General features: G+C 34.7%; 1 long non-coding RNA gene across 1 annotated transcript in view; it reads left to right on the forward strand.

Moving 5' to 3' along the window:
- The first annotated feature begins 2,307 nt into the window (after positions 1-2,307).
- The window catches only part of LOC127844674 (uncharacterized), a 51,385-nt gene continuing 36,599 nt past the window's right edge, over positions 2,308-17,093 (forward strand). The window contains exons 1-2 of the long non-coding RNA XR_008032863.1: positions 2,308-2,787; positions 3,295-3,409. This is a non-coding gene — a long non-coding RNA (uncharacterized LOC127844674). The remainder of the gene's footprint in view (positions 2,788-3,294; positions 3,410-17,093) is intronic.

The raw sequence follows: 17,093 nt of genomic DNA on the forward strand, positions 1-17,093 counted from the left end.
ATGAGAAAGCCATGGCATGATGTCTCCTCTATGTGTATCCTTATCTCAGTGTTGAACATAATTGCCAGTTTCAGGGGCCTAAACATTTTATTTTATTAAAGGTCTGGATGATCCTTGCCTGACTGCGGGTTTGTGTACACCTCAATCCGACTCTGTGTCCTGAACAGAGACCGCAGTGGTGCAGCGCTTGTGGACGATCCATCAACATCCTGAAAGGTCAACACTACACCAAGCTGGGAAAATTGATCCTGATAGTCATCCCCAGGTAGTGGAATGAATGTTCACTGAACTACAGAGGAATCACACCCAAATGACTTTCCTGCCACGACATTAGTGTGGCCACTCGCGTAGGAATTCCTTAGCAAACATGCTCTTTTGCATGGTGACTGTGGACATTTTTGCAAAACTTATGCTTTCAACACTGGATTTTAAAGAGAATACTTAATAAAATGTCGCTAACAGGACTTATTTATATGAGAGAGACTATCTGGATGCGCATTAAGTGTCACTTTGTGTCGTAAGCTGTTGAAGGAGCGATTTGCACCTTTTTAAGTGTTAATTTTGAATAGCCGGCTTGTATCAGCTTGAAAGCTGAAAATTATGCCTCTCATCATAATAGCATTAATTTTTGTAATTGCAATGTGTATGTTTAGATTGTAAGTGAAGCTTTTAATAATAATTTTCTTAAAAAACATGATTTTATATGCTGTCAGTGAGTTTTTTATTGAAAAAAGTGCTTAAAATTTAAAAAAAGTCTCCTATTTCATCAAAAAAAGTACACTGATTCACAATCAATACATTTATTTGGGCCTTTTGCTGATATATTGGTGAATTTCCCATGCAATGATACCAGTTTTTGCCATGAAAGTTACGCGTAACAATAATTGGAGACGCAAAATCAGCTGTCGTCACTTAGACTAAAAATCATGCATTCCGACTTGACTGCGGCCAATTTAGTCACCGCTTTAAATGGCCATTTTAAGGCCTTTACCCCCATCCGAATGCACTGAAATTGCATATTCATTGTGGAAATAGTTGAAATCTCATGTGGAGAAAGTTTGAAAAAGATAGGACAAAGTTGAGTTCCCTTAAAGGTTACATTACACTAAATCATTGTGTATCCCTCCGTGGTCCATTCGAAAGTAGTGCCTATTTCTAAAGAGTTCCTTTTCTCTTCTTGAATATAAGCCATTTAACAATGTGAGACATGACTTTTGTGGTTATTTGTAATATCCTGTATGTGTCTGGAGTACTTTGATGCCTTGGATTGGAAGCTAACTTAAAAGATGAACTTTTGAGGGTGTGTTTTCTATTGTGTGGGGCTTTTGTCGAAATTAGGATTCCGAAACACGTTTTTCTACGGTGGGTTCATTCGACAGCGATTTACTTTCTTAGAAGTTGCGAGACGGTATGTTTTTGATTGCAATTATTGGAAGATGACAGATCCATCTTTAAAATGATACCAGGTTCGGAAAAATTGATACGTCGGAAAGGCAAGAAAAATGCTGTGAAAGTTGTCAGTTTTATAATGGGACCCTATGGGAATCGGAATTAGTGTAATATAACCTTTAAAAAGCACATTTACTGCAATGTCAAGGTCACATTGATTCGTCTGCAAGCGAGACAAGTAGAACATGAATTTTAATTAATGTTTTGATGATTTGGGTGCTAAAATAGATGAGAGGTGTCAATATTTTGGTCCAAATGGATGTTTTAGGTGGTTTTAGACGGTTCCGTATGGGTGGGGGACCTGGTATGGACAAGTAAGGGTATCCTACCGCAACCCAAATTCGACGACACCTAAATTCGACGATGTTCTATTTGTATTGATTAAATGGATGATTATTGTCTTGGAATCATTTCAAAGTTATACAGCCGAGTTTAAAATATTATTTTGTGCTATTAAACATTTCATTATTTCTTTCATTATTTGCTATATATTGCTTCATGTAACTGTTACATCGTCGAATTTGGGTCACACCGGGATAACATTTCCAACAAATCTTAAATGTAAATATTATTATGTCCATAGATTGAAGTTTCAGGTGGAGAGCAAGATGAAAAATATGCAAAATTACATGCATGCAACCCATTTATGCCATTTTTCTCTTTGTTTGTAGGCCTGACCGTTTGTCCTTGAGCCGTAGATGGTCAACAATCCGCTAGCTGTCTTGCTCTGACTGGTGCACTGGACATGATTTCAATGTGAGTCATCATACTGATTGTTTAATTAACACATGAATTTCAGTTTGTTCGTTAAAGTACTAACTTAGCTGTGTATTTTTACAGTGGACGTAGTGGTGCGGTGCAGGTGGTAGACTAGGTATTTCCATATATACACTATGTTTACAGAATTGCGGCCAGTGGAGCAACATAGCTGATGAGTTAATAGCACTAGTTCTTCAGACAAATAACTTTATTTTCAACCTATAAAGCATATTTAGCTGTAGGTGGGGCCAATTAGCTGTAAGATCTGGCTTTTGTTCTGTTAAGCCCTTAGAGTAATGAATTTCAGAGTGAAGACCATAGCGCCTTTTCCTAGTCAAGTATCGGGCAGCTGTATGTCTTTTCAGAAATGCACATGTCTTTTTAAGCATGTCATTGTGTTTGCTTTTAATAAGATAGGCAATAAACTCATAACCTTTAGACAAATGAGCATCTGTAAATTCAGATTTCACTATTTCAGAGTCAGCCAGACCATGATTGAGCTTAAGGATTGTGCTGCGGATGCAGCCTGTGCAGTTCCGGGAGAAAGTCACTGTCTCGGGCAATGCGGTCTGGTATCAGGTAAGCATTATTGAAAGCCTCACACTTTTGGGGGGTCTGAAGCCTTGTGCTGTCAATGCGATCTGGTTCAAGTACAATAAGAATGCATTCTCAAAGCAGTACTTCATCAGATATGGTTATCTCAAGCTTACAGTTCGCGGGCAGATATGACTTCGATTTGTTCTTGCTAGCAGAACCCCTACAGGCCAAACTATGCGTTAAGCACTATTTTCCACAGCAACCCTTGCAGACAGAAAAACAATACTTAAAATTACTTCTGGCATTTAATTTCTAATTTCCTACATATCTCTTTTGTATGTTTGTTTGCCCTTTTTAACTCTGACATGCCATCTTGCTCACATTGATGGAGCATACCTGTTTTTGTTTAGAGCCAAGTCCCCAGCTGCTCGAGTTTGCCGTGTCAATAATGAGAAAGCCATGGCATGATGTCTCCTCTATGTGTATCCTTATCTCAGTGTTGAACATAATTGCCAGTTTCAGGGGCCTAAACATTTTATTTTATTAAAGGTCTGGATGATCCTTGCCTGACTGCGGGTTTGTGTACACCTCAATCCGACTCTGTGTCCTGAACAGAGACCGCAGTGGTGCAGCGCTTGTGGACGATCCATCAACATCCTGAAAGGTCAACACTACACCAAGCTGGGAAAATTGATCCTGATAGTCATCCCCAGGTAGTGGAATGAATGTTCACTGAACTACAGAGGAATCACACCCAAATGACTTTCCTGCCACGACATTAGTGTGGCCACTCGCGTAGGAATTCCTTAGCAAACATGCTCTTTTGCATGGTGACTGTGGACATTTTTGCAAAACTTATGCTTTCAACACTGGATTTTAAAGAGAATACTTAATAAAATGTCGCTAACAGGACTTATTTATATGAGAGAGACTATCTGGATGCGCATTAAGTGTCACTTTGTGTCGTAAGCTGTTGAAGGAGCGATTTGCACCTTTTTAAGTGTTAATTTTGAATAGCCGGCTTGTATCAGCTTGAAAGCTGAAAATTATGCCTCTCATCATAATAGCATTAATTTTTGTAATTGCAATGTGTATGTTTAGATTGTAAGTGAAGCTTTTAATAATAATTTTCTTAAAAAACATGATTTTATATGCTGTCAGTGAGTTTTTTATTGAAAAAAGTGCTTAAAATTTAAAAAAAGTCTCCTATTTCATCAAGAAAAGTACACTGATTCACAATCAATACATTTATTTGGGCCTTTTGCTGATATATTGGTGAATTTCGCATGCAATGATACCAGTTTTTGCCATGAAAGTTACGCGTAACAATAATTGGAGACGCAAAATCAGCTGTCGTCACTTAGACTAAAAATCATGCATTCCGACTTGACTGCGGCCAATTTAGTCACCGCTTTAAATGGCCATTTTAAGGCCTTTACCCCCCATCCGAATGCACTGAAATTGCATATTCATTGTGGAAATAGTTGAAATCTCATGTGGAGAAAGTTTGAAAAAGATAGGACAAAGTTGAGTTCCCTTAAAGGTTACATTACACTAAATCATTGTGTATCCCTCCGTGGTCCATTCGAAAGTAGTGCCTATTTCTAAAGAGTTCCTTTTCTCTTCTTGAATATAAGCCATTTAACAATGTGAGACATGACTTTTGTGGTTATTTGTAATATCCTGTATGTGTCTGGAGTACTTTGATGCCTTGGATTGGAAGCTAACTTAAAAGATGAACTTTTGAGGGTGTGTTTTCTATTGTGTGGGGCTTTTGTCGAAATTAGGATTCCGAAACACGTTTTTCTACGGTGGGTTCATTCGACAGCGATTTACTTTCTTAGAAGTTGCGAGACGGTATGTTTTTGATTGCAATTATTGGAAGATGACAGATCCATCTTTAAAATGATACCAGGTTCGGAAAAATTGATACGTCGGAAAGGCAAGAAAAATGCTGTGAAAGTTGTCAGTTTTATAATGGGACCCTATGGGAATCGGAATTAGTGTAATATAACCTCTATAATGCGTATATGACTCATTTTCGCGAATATGAACGAAACGAACGAATATGATCGAATATTTGCAATATTGATGCTTTTTCTGCAATGTTTTTATCAACAAATTACAGTTTAATGTAAAATATAATTAAGACTGTTGACATAAATAGAGCAATTCTCTAGCCATTATCATGTTTCGAACTCTAAAGTCATGTTCGCTAATATGAACATTGTTTTTAGGCTACACACAACCAACAATAACCACGACGACTCCACAATACAAGGTTTACAGTCAACTCGTACCTAAGTCAACTCGCACGGTAGTCAACTCGCACATTGTTTGGTCAACTCGCACGGAAGTCAACTCGTACCTAAAAGTCAACTCGCACGGTAGTGAAACTATTGATGTGTTGATGGGTTCTGAATGAGTTATTTATGCATAAACACAAATGAGAAATACTTTCAGAGTTTAGTTCAATACTTTTTATTGCAATATTTTCACAAAATAACACATTTTTTTAACAAATTGTGTTTACACCAGGTTACATTATCGGCACATTATAACAGACAGTAAAAGTACTTTTTAAAATATATTTTTTAAACTATTATTTTTATTAAAATATTTGAAACACACATTGTCAAAGCTTTATCATGTACACAAGTAGACATTCACCTATATACTTGTATTTTAATATTTATTTCAATATTTACATACAGTATCAAAGCTGTACAATATGTACACAAGTAGACATACATCTTTATACTTTTATTTTAATATTTATTTCAATATTTACACACATTATCAAAGATTTACAATATGTACACTAATATTGTAATTTAATGAATAGGACATAAAGACTGATAGAACTATGAATTATTAAGAATTTAATATTTGTCATAAAACTATTAATGAAAATCCCGTTACATATGGAAAACTTATTGCGCACACAATTATAAGTAAAAAACGTATAACAATAATGTTAACGTGAGTACAAATACGTATAGCTTAGTATCATATAAACCGAGTATATATGATTATCATACCTACATGTATTGAAACATTTTTGTACGCAAAGATTATTAATTTTACAATAATAATCAGTCATAATACAATTTTACAGAATCAAATGTGTATTTAATAAATAATTTAATAAATTGCCCAGCATTATTAAAATGTGTACATGAGTTACAGTTCTACATTAATTAATTAAATATTAAATTGTAAAGCATGACAAATTAAAATATTTATTTAAGTATTCCATACTACAGCCTTATTTCTAGGCAACCCCTATCAGTAATAGCCTTATCTACCCCTCGATTATCAGTACCCTCATCAGCTCTGAATGACTGACAGATTATCTGTTTATTGTAATTTTTGGGGTGGGAAATAGGATACGGTGTTTTCAGGTATTGTTACTTTCTTGACTGATTAGGTGACATATGGTTTATTATTACAATTCCAAATTAACAATTAAAGTGATATTATGGGCATGTTTCACTGTTGAATTGAGCTGAACATAAGTAACAGGTCAAAAGAGTTAGTTTAAATGTGGTTACTGACGAATTATCTGCAACTCATCTTGCTGCCAGTTGTTTATTCACGATTTCGACATTGTTAAATCACGCGTAACGAGACTGCCGAGATAACGCGAGATTAAGGGTTCGGGGGGGGGGGGGGGTTCTGCCAGTATTCGCTCTACACACCTTACGGCTTACCTGTCCGCTATATTGACTTTATAAATTAAATAAAAGCGATAAATTGCCGATGTATAACTAATAAAAACATTCTTTAGTTTTATTATAACGTTCAATGACCATCTGCTCGATAATATTTCATTACCATTGTAAATTACGGCGCCGTAAATTAACTACTGACAAACAAAATAAGATCATAACTCTGTACTGTGTGCTGTTATAAGTTCTATTGCAAGCCTAACAAGCCTAAAATACATAATAAAAGCCTAAAATACATAAAATAATATTGTTGACAACTTTAATATTATTTAAGATCATTATTAAGCAAAAGTAAGTCCCCAATTCCAAGCTTACCCCGGCCAGCTAAACCGGTATAGAGTGCTGATCTCTGACTCACTCATGGGTTGGTAAGTTAAAGCCTCAACTCGGGTTCATCTTCTAGAAATAATTACACCTTAGGCTACCCTGTCTGTAACCCAAATTGCTGTTGAGGGTCGCCGGCATACATGTATCAAAACAATGTATATGCTTATGCTAACATTTCCTGAAGATTCAACCACTGAGCAGGATAATTAAGTTAACCCCATTTTATTAATGAAATAAAAATTAAATATACTATTAGATGTTTCAAAAAGACAAACCAACCAGTACCTACTAGTACTATCATAAGGAACACCATCCTATACTTCCAGGTCGTTTGGCTCTGCTACATCAACAGGAATTAGCGTTCGGTTTATGTTTTCTGTGTTAATCATAGGTATTACAATTTTTAATATTTGATCCCAACAACAAAATCTTTACAATGATAATATTCATTTTACAGTCACGTTTTACTTCCATTAGATTAAAAACTAAATAGTGAATCAGTTTTTTAAATGAACTTTTACCAAACACACACACAAGCTCCTGCACATACACACACTTTAATGAGCAAGTATTTGGACTGTCACAGTTATTGCTTGTTGGAATGTCTCAGACTAACCAGCATATACAATCAGTATTCACTTTAGCATTTTTGAACAACTAGCCCGAATTTTTATGCATTAATAGAACATATTAAAATACCCACTAGCCAAAGCTGCCCGATTATATGAATCTGGAAATTTTAATTGCCCAAATTTATCACAAGCCCCGGGCTGCCGGGCTAGGGGTAAGCGTCAAGACTGGAAAAGCAATAACAATTCTTCAAATATTGATACTTGTCTTGATTTGAACAAATCTGCCATAACGGGTAGTTAATGGGGATAGCCCAACACACAACCAATTAAGGATGACTGTGATGCAGGTGAAAGTTTCACCCATATGGATATTTAGCCAATGGACATTTGACCAGGGACACTTATTTTAATTCCAAGTAAATGTTTTCTTAGCAGTGTTAATAGTCATGTCAACACATCACATGTTAATTTAAATGATTACATGACACCATTGGATGTGTAGCAACTTAAACCACCATCCATTTTATTATCTTTCTGAATGTGTTTGATATTTTTTAATGTAAGGGTATGAAGTAGACACACATCTGAAGTATCTTTATTTTATTTTTTAAAGAACATAGAGTTAATAAAATTCCAGGTAATCAAAGATAATAAGCTAATAACAAATTAAATACAAAATCATACCATATAAGTTATATCTGCAAATTATTGGGAAATTATAATTGCATCAATACAGAACTGTATGCAGACGCACTGCAGTAGATGATCGAGTACCACCCCCCCCCCCCCCCCCCGACCTCACTAAATCCACCCAGAGTTGTCTCCCTTAAAATAATGTCGAAAAGGTCAATAAAAAGTATATATTATAATCGATATTTTACATGACTCACCCAGTCCTCTAAGCCGAAAAGATCCGTAAAACAAACTAGTGTATTTGTGTCGTACGAACGAATCTGCACTAAAACTAGATTTAGATTCACTTCGTAAATCGAATCTTGTGTGTCGTCAGTTGTCAAAACGAAACTACGGTTGATATTCAAATGCATTATTTTTCTCTTTCCGGGATATTGTTGTAGTATGTTGATGCTGCATTAACAAATATAAGTGTATATGAAGTGAAAACACCAAAAATAAACAACGGTTGCGATAGACACCTATAAACTGTAATATTCCTATAATATCACTTTAACATACTAACGTATGAACATTTCAAAATCTGTCATAGCTTATTAAAAAAGTAAAACATATCAGCTTATATAAAATTTATAACAATTAAATAGAAATTAGAATACAAATAATTAACAAAAACAAAACATGAACGCTGAAAAAGAGCTCTACAAAGACTACATAGACATTTCACAAATGTCACGAAAAACCACTTAAATGTTCACTCGATCTTAACAGAATAAATACATCAGGAAGAATTATATTCATAGAAGAATTTCCATATCCAAAATGTTAGAAAACCATTTTAAAACAGCCGATATCTGTTGATATTCGCCCCTTTCGCGAATATAGTAATATACGCTCTTTAGTCGTACCGAGCACATATCAGTGAAAGGGGGAAAAATTACATATCTTTAGGGTATGAGTAACCTATGGTCTTTAAAAATCGATTAGGAATTTATAAAAGGTATTTCTTGTGTTAGGTTTAAGAAAGAATGTCTCAAAATATTGTAAAAAAAAACATTGAAACTAGCGACAGCTCCCTTGCAAGGATATTTTGGAGTGGGGCGAGTCGTAATGGGGCGAGTCGTTAAGGGGGCGAGTCGTTACATTACCTATTTTGGATCTCCAAAAAGGAGGTTTTTGCGAAAGTCAATATTTCACGCTGCAGAAACAGAACAGAACTTTGAAGGTAAATTGTGAAAAATCTAAAGACTTCTAGGTAAATAAGCACAGCACATGGTTGAAATTAATGAGTAATGTAGCCAAAACTAGAATTGCATTCTGTTTGAATGTACTTTGCATGCCATGAAATGGGTAAAATTTCTCAATTTTTCATTAAAAAGTAGGTGGGTGGGGGAAAGGGTGTCAGACAATTCACCCCCAAGACAATTCATCCCCTGGACAATTCACTCCAGAATTTGATTTCCTTGGACAATACACCCACAAGACAATTCACTGCCATATTTTTATATGATATTGTATTGTCATTTGCTTTTGTCATATTTTAAAATAAGTTGTGAACAGGTGTTTGGGGTTATAATTTTGACTTTGTAGCACAATTTTGATGTGAAGATAATAAATGTAGTATGTAAATGAAAGATGAAATAGTGTTTTTTGTCAAATGCAATCCAACCAATGTTTTTTTTTTATAAACTGTGTTACAACATATAAAATTGAAACAAATTAAGTATTTTGTATTTATAATATTTGTGCATTGGATTTAAATAACAGTCTGCGAAATAAGCGCACGCCCGTTGGCCTGGGCGTGTAAATAATAGCTCTGGCCTATTAAAATTGCCATATTGAACGCCCGTCGCAGGCTTCCTGAAAAGTTCCAAACAGTGCCTGTCAACCGGACAGGCTGATGGAAAAGTAAGCCTGTCCGGACAAAAAATCACCTGACCGAACAGCGTGAGTTTATACACTACGCGACCCGTGATTTTTTGCCTTATTCACAGAGTCAAGGCGGACAGTTTGCTTTTTTAGTGGAAAATCACCGCGATTTCACGTTATTCGTCACTTCCTCGACGCACGAGAGCAAGATAATCTCCGCGCTGGTTCCCCTCAATTTTGCGGTGATTCGCCGTGATCGCAGTGGATATCGGTGAAATCGATGATTCGCCAATTCATGCATATAAACCGAATAGTATCGATAACTGTATACATACATGTACATAACGCTTTTTTAATGTTCACAATTATCAAATAATCCAATATGATTGCATCATCACTTACGAAAAAATAATCTTAAACATTTATGTCGGTAAATATATTTGAGAATTTCATTAACACGACCATATGACTACACCATTTTTCAGAAGTGGAAAGAGTACAGTGCATTATGTGGAACACAGCTTTCATTAAACGAGCCTATTTAAATTTAGATTGAATGCAATACGATCTTACAAAAAAACTTTTTATTGCGTCATACGCCTTCATGTAAAAAACGTTTTCCTCCTGGAAATTGTGCTATTAATGCATAATATTATCAAAACATTTTTTCGATATCAAAACATTTTTTCGACACGTAAAGCGTTGTAACAAATTAATATACAATACACAACAAATAAACCATAAGTATAAATGTTCCGTTAAATTCCCAAAAGAGAATAATAATTTATAATCGGAGACACATTTCCGATGTTTTAATGTTAACACGATGTTTACAAATGCTTCCAATATAGTCATCATGTATATGTCCCGACAAAAGAGCGCGACAATTATGCGGCAATGTACAAGGTCAAGGTATACGAGTGGGCAAGCCTTGATTTTTAGCTCCACTGGCCAGAGGCCAGCGGGGTTTATGTCATGGTTCTGTGTCCGTCGTGCGTGCGTCTGTGCGTGAGTGCGTTAACTTTTCCTTAAAATATCTTCTCCTAAACTACTGGTCCAATTCTGATGAAATTTCACAGGAGTGTTCCTGAGGTGAACCTCTTTCAAATTTGTTCAAAGTATGCCCCATGGGGTCAAATTTGACCCTGCCCTGGGGGTCACAAAAATGAAAATTTGCTTATATAAGGCCTATTTTGTGAAAATTTTCAAAATCTTCTCTTCCATAATCATTGGGCCTAGGGCTATCAAATTTGGTATGTAGAGACATCTAATAGTCCTCTACCGAATTTCTTCAAATTATGCCCCTGGGGTCAAATTTGACCCTGCCCCGGGGGTCACAAAATTGAACATATGCTTATATAAGGCAAATTTTGTGAAAACTTTCAAAATCTTCTCGCCCGTAACCATTGGGCCTAGGGCTATCAAATATGTTATGTAGAGACATATTATAGTATTCTACCAAATTTCTTCAAATTATGCCCCTGGGGTCAAACATGACCCTGCCCCTGGGGTCACAAAATTGAACATATGCTTATATAAGGCCTATTTTGTGAAAACATTCAAAATCTTCTTGTCCATAACCATTGGGCCGAGGTCTATCAAATTTTGTATGTAGAAACATCTAATAATCCTCTACCAACTGTCTTTAAATTATGCCCCTGGGGTCAAATTTGACCCTGCCCCGGGGGTCACAAAATTGAACATATACTTATATAAGGCCTATTTTGTGAAAACTTTCAAAATCATTCGTCCATAACCATTGGGCCTAGGGCTATCAAATTTGGTATGTAGAGACATCTAATAGTCCTCTACCAAATTTTGTCAAATTATGCCCCTAGGGTCAAATTTGACCCTGCCCCGGGGGTCACAAAATTGAACATATGCTTATATAAGGACTATTTTTTGAAATCTTTCAAAAACTTCTTGTCCATAACCATTGGGCCTAGGGCTATCAAATTTGGTATGTAGAGACATCTAATAGTCCTCTACAAAATTTATTCAAATTATACCCCTGGGGTCAAATTTGACCATTCCCCAGGGGTCACAAAATTGAACATATGCTTATATAAGGCCTATTTGAGGAAACTTTCAAAATCTTCTCGTCCATAACCATATAGCCTAGGGCTACCAAACTTGGCATGTAGTGACATCTTATAGACCTCTACCAAGTTTTTTTCAAATTATGCCCCTGTGGTCAAGATTGACCCTGCCCCGAGGGTCACAATATTGAACATATGCTTTTATAAGGCCTATTTTGTGAAAACTTTTAGAAATCATCTTGTCCATAGTTCTCTTCTTAGTTTGTTCAAATTATGCCCTTGGGTCAATTTTTAAACTGCCCCGGGGGTCACAAAATTGAACATATACTTATAAAGGTCTTATTTTTTGAAAACTTTCACAATCTTCTTGTCCATTAACATTGGGGGTAGGGCTACCAAATTTGGTATGTAGTATTATAGACCTCTACCAAGTTTGTTAAAATTATGCTCCTTCGGTTAAATTTGACCCTGCCCTGAGGGTCACAAAATTGAACATATGCTTATATAAGGCCAATTGTGGGAAAACTTGCCAAAATCTTCTAGTTTATAACCGTATGGCATAGGGCTACCAAGTTTGGTATGTAGTGACATGTAATAGTTCTCTTCTTAGTTTGTTCAAATTATGCCCCTGGGGTCAAATTTGAAACTGCCCCGGGGGTCACAAAATTGAATATATGCTTACAAAGGGCTTATTTTGTGAAAACTTTAAAAACTTATTTTCCATAACCATTGGGTCTAGGGCTACCAAATTTGGTATGTAGTGACATCTTATAGTTTTCTACCAAGTTTGTTCAAATTATGCCCCTGGGGTCAAATTTGACCCTGCCCCGAGGGTCACAAAATTGAACATATGCTTATATAAGGCCTATTTTGTGAAAATTTTAGAAATCATCTTGTCCATAAATATTGGGCCAAGGGCTACCAAATTTGGTATGTAGTGAAATCGTATAGTTATCTACCAAGATTGTTCAAATTATGCCCCTGGGATCAAATTTGACCCTGCCCCAGGGGATCAAATAATGGAACATATGCTTATATAAGGCCTATTTTGCGAAAACTTCAAAAATCTTTCTGGCCATAACCATCCAGCTTAGGGCTATGAAATTTGGTATGTAGTGACATCTTATAGTCCTCTACCAAATTTGTTCAAATTTTATCCCTGGGGTTAAATTTGAACCTGCCCCGGGGGTCACAAAATTGAACATATGCTTATATATTGCCTATTTTGTGAAAACTTTTAAAATCTTCTTGTCCATAACCATTAGGTCTAGGGTTACACAATTTCGTTTGTTGTGACGTTGTATAGTCCTCCACTCAGTTTGTTCAAATTATGCCCTAGGAGTCAAATTTGACCCTGCCCTGGGGGCCACAAAATCGATTATATGCTTATATAGTGCCTATTTTGTGAAAACTTTAAAAATCTCTTGTCCTTAACCAAAAGGCATTTGGCTACCAAATTTGGTATGTTGTGACATCTAACAGTTTTTACCAAGTTTGTTCAAATAATACCCCTGGGATCAAATTTGACCCTGCCCGGGGGTCACAAAACTGAACATACGCTAATATGGGGCCTATTTTGTGAAAATTTTTAAAATCTTCTTGTCCATAACCACTGGGCATAGGGCTACCAAATTTGGTATGTAGTGACCTCTAATAAATCTCTACCAAATTTGTTCAAATAATTCCTCTGCGGTCAACTTTGACCCTGCCCTGGGGGTCACAAAATTGAATAAACGCTTATAAAGCGCCTATTTTGTGAAATCTTTAAAAAATCTTCTTGTTGAAAACCATTCAGACTATGGCTACCAAATTTGGTATGCAGTAACATCTTAAAGTCCTCTACCAAGTTTGTTCAAATTATGCCCTTTGGGTCAAATTTGACCCTGACCCGCGGGTCACAAAATTGAACATTAAATACGCTTTTTGTGAAAACTTTTAAAATATTCTTGCCCTTAACTTTAGGACCTAGGGCTACCATATTGTGTATGTACATGTATTGAGATATAGTAGTCCTGTACAAAGTTTGCTCAAATTATGCCCCTTGGGTTAAATTTGACCAAGCCCAGGGGGTCACAAAAGTGTACATGTGCTTAAATAGGGCCTATATTTATTTAAGTATTTGCACATGCAGAAAATATATATTGTAGCCTTTTTTCAGCAGTGGAGCGATACAGGGCCATCATGGCCCTCTTGCTTTGTCTAGATACACTGTATTTATGAAGTATCATGGCTATTGCTTTTAACTTTTAATTATTTCTTAATATCATTGTGTACTGTACCTGGCAAGTGAAATTTGACCTTCACCTTTGAACGACATTGACTAGTAAGATCAAATTATTAAATTTTGCTAATTTTGCCATTACTTTTTTTTATTTATTATCAGATTTGATTGACACTATGACAAACCAACACTTACCTGATATACCAAAACGGACTCTACCCAAACAATCCCCCACGCCCCACCTCATAATCCCCCCTCGCAATTTTTCTTCTATTTTTTATTGTTATCTTTCTTTGAAAATCGATTGGAATAGCAAGTCTATACTTAGGGCCTGGTCGCAGTAAATTTCTTAGGTTTTGCATTTCAACAAAATTAAGATCCCCAGTAATAACATGACCGACTCGACTATAATTATATTTTGAACTAGAACAATCACATTATATATAAGATGTGTTTTGTCTGGCCATTTGGAGATATTTTAATTGTCTAATTTGAAAATGTGTATCACCATTATTGACACATTTATTTTAATTTTGTGTTTGCATCCTGCAAGCAATTGTTTTATTATTCATTTAACAATGTATCGCTCAGGCAGTATGAAGTATGTCTTTTGCCAAAAGACCATTTTATGCATTAACAACGACATAAATACTAAATTATTTTTTTTACCAACGATCATTTTACAACAGAAATGTCCACTGATTAATGTGATTGGACACATCCAGGAGCATGCCTACATTTGGTTTGACTGTACACACCATGGGAGCGAAGGGCACAGTTTTGAAAACATGCGAATAAAACATGTTTAATTGGAACGTAGTAGATGCATGGTTGAGAGAATTAAATTAATAATATATCTAAAATTTATTGTTTAAGACGTACGGCAATACACATGTATGAGTTTTATTACAATTTGTTTGGTTATTTAATGTGCTTCTTTATAAATCAACTGTATTGATGAGTTTGTAACTTTCAATATGAATTGTAATATGGTATATATACCGGTATATATATATATATATATATATATATATATATATATATATATATATATATATATATATATAGTTATATAAGTAAAATGTAATAATCCAGATTGTGAATATTATATAATAAAAGTAAAAACATGTGTCTGGGATTTAAAATATATATTGATTTAGCCAACGCGTTTCGCATAGCTCATCAGGGCATAATACAATATATTACAACGTCAAAATGTCATGGAGATAACGTCATATCAATTATGACGTCATAACGTCAATAAATATTAAATGAAATTTAATTTGGGTTTAAATACATGTATAAAATGTTGTTCTTTTGCTAACCTAGCTGAAATATTGTTCGAAAATAGCTTATAAAATGGAAATATTTTAAATTTTGGTTCATTATGTGAACATTCATCTAAATGTTTACTTAAAGGCATCTGTCTTGTTGAGGGGTCTCGCATTTGTTGTTCATGGACAGATCGCCTATTTCTAAGTTTATCGCCAGTTTGGCCTATATAATATTGTTTGCATCCATTGCATACTAATACATAAATCACATTTTGTATATCACATGACATATTAGTTTTTATTTTGAACATTTTGCCATTAAAATCAAAAGAATGAATTTCTTTCTTTTATAAAAACATTTTGGAAAAGATTTCTAGACGATTGCTTTATTTTCTGGACAAAATTTCCCCATGAACTTCAAAACTTTTATACTATTTTAAACAACTTACATTCGGATATCAAGTTTACAATGCAAACAAGCACGCTCGAGTTACCATTTCTTGATATATTAATTATAAAAAACAATACTGAAATTAATACTGATATATATTACAAAGAAACTGATTCTAAACAATATCTTAATTTTACCTCGTGTCATAATAAACACACAAAGATAAATATTCCTTTCACTTTAGCGAAACGGATCTGCACCATAGTTTCGAATGATAAACTTAAACTAAAACGTTTAAATGAACTTAAGCATTCCCTTATTCAAAGAAAATATCCACAATCTATTATAAATACAGGCATTAAAAAAGCACTTTCCATCCCTAAACATGAATTACTTTCAAAATCAACACAAAGAGACAAGAGTAATATAATTCCATTTATTTCAACACAAAATCCAAAAAATAAAGAACTGTTTGGCGTATTAAAAAACAACATTGACATTTTACAAACAGACCCGGTTATGAATAAAATAATTTCAAATCAGAAGATAATAAAATGTAAACGACAGCCACCTAATTTAAAACGTCTGTTAACCAAATCTTACTTTTCATCTCAAGAACCAAGAGTATCCAAATGTAATGACCCTAGATGCGCCCTGTGTGGTTATATTATTGAAGGGAATTCTTTTGATTTTAATGGCAAAATGTTCAAAATAAAAACTAATATGTCATGTGATATACAAAATGTGATTTATGTATTAGTATGCAATGGATGCAAACAATATTATATAGGCCAAACTGGCGATAAACTTAGAAATAGGCGATCTGTCCATGAACAACAAATGCGAGACCCCTCAACAAGACAGATGCCTTTAAGTAAACATTTAGATGAATGTTCACATAATGAACCAAAATTTAAAATATTTCCATTTTATAAGCTATTTTCGAACAATATTTCAGCTAGGTTAGCAAAAGAACAACATTTTATACATGTATTTAAACCCAAATTAAATTTCATTTAATATTTATTGACGTTATGACGTCATAATTGATATGACGTTATCTCCATGACATTTTGACGTTGTAATATATTGTATTATGCCCTGATGAGCTATGCGAAACGCGTTGGCTAAATCAATATATATTTAAAATCCCAGACACGTGTTTTTACTTTTATTATATATATATATATATATATATATACATGTGAAACAAGACTATAAGAGTGAATGAGTGTTTTCTTCATTCATAGAAAACAATCCTATTAATGAGATACGGGACAAGTCAATTACA

The sequence above is a fragment of the Dreissena polymorpha genome, chromosome 9, assembly GCF_020536995.1.
Source record: "Dreissena polymorpha isolate Duluth1 chromosome 9, UMN_Dpol_1.0, whole genome shotgun sequence".
Lineage (NCBI taxonomy): Eukaryota > Metazoa > Mollusca > Bivalvia > Myida > Dreissenidae > Dreissena > Dreissena polymorpha.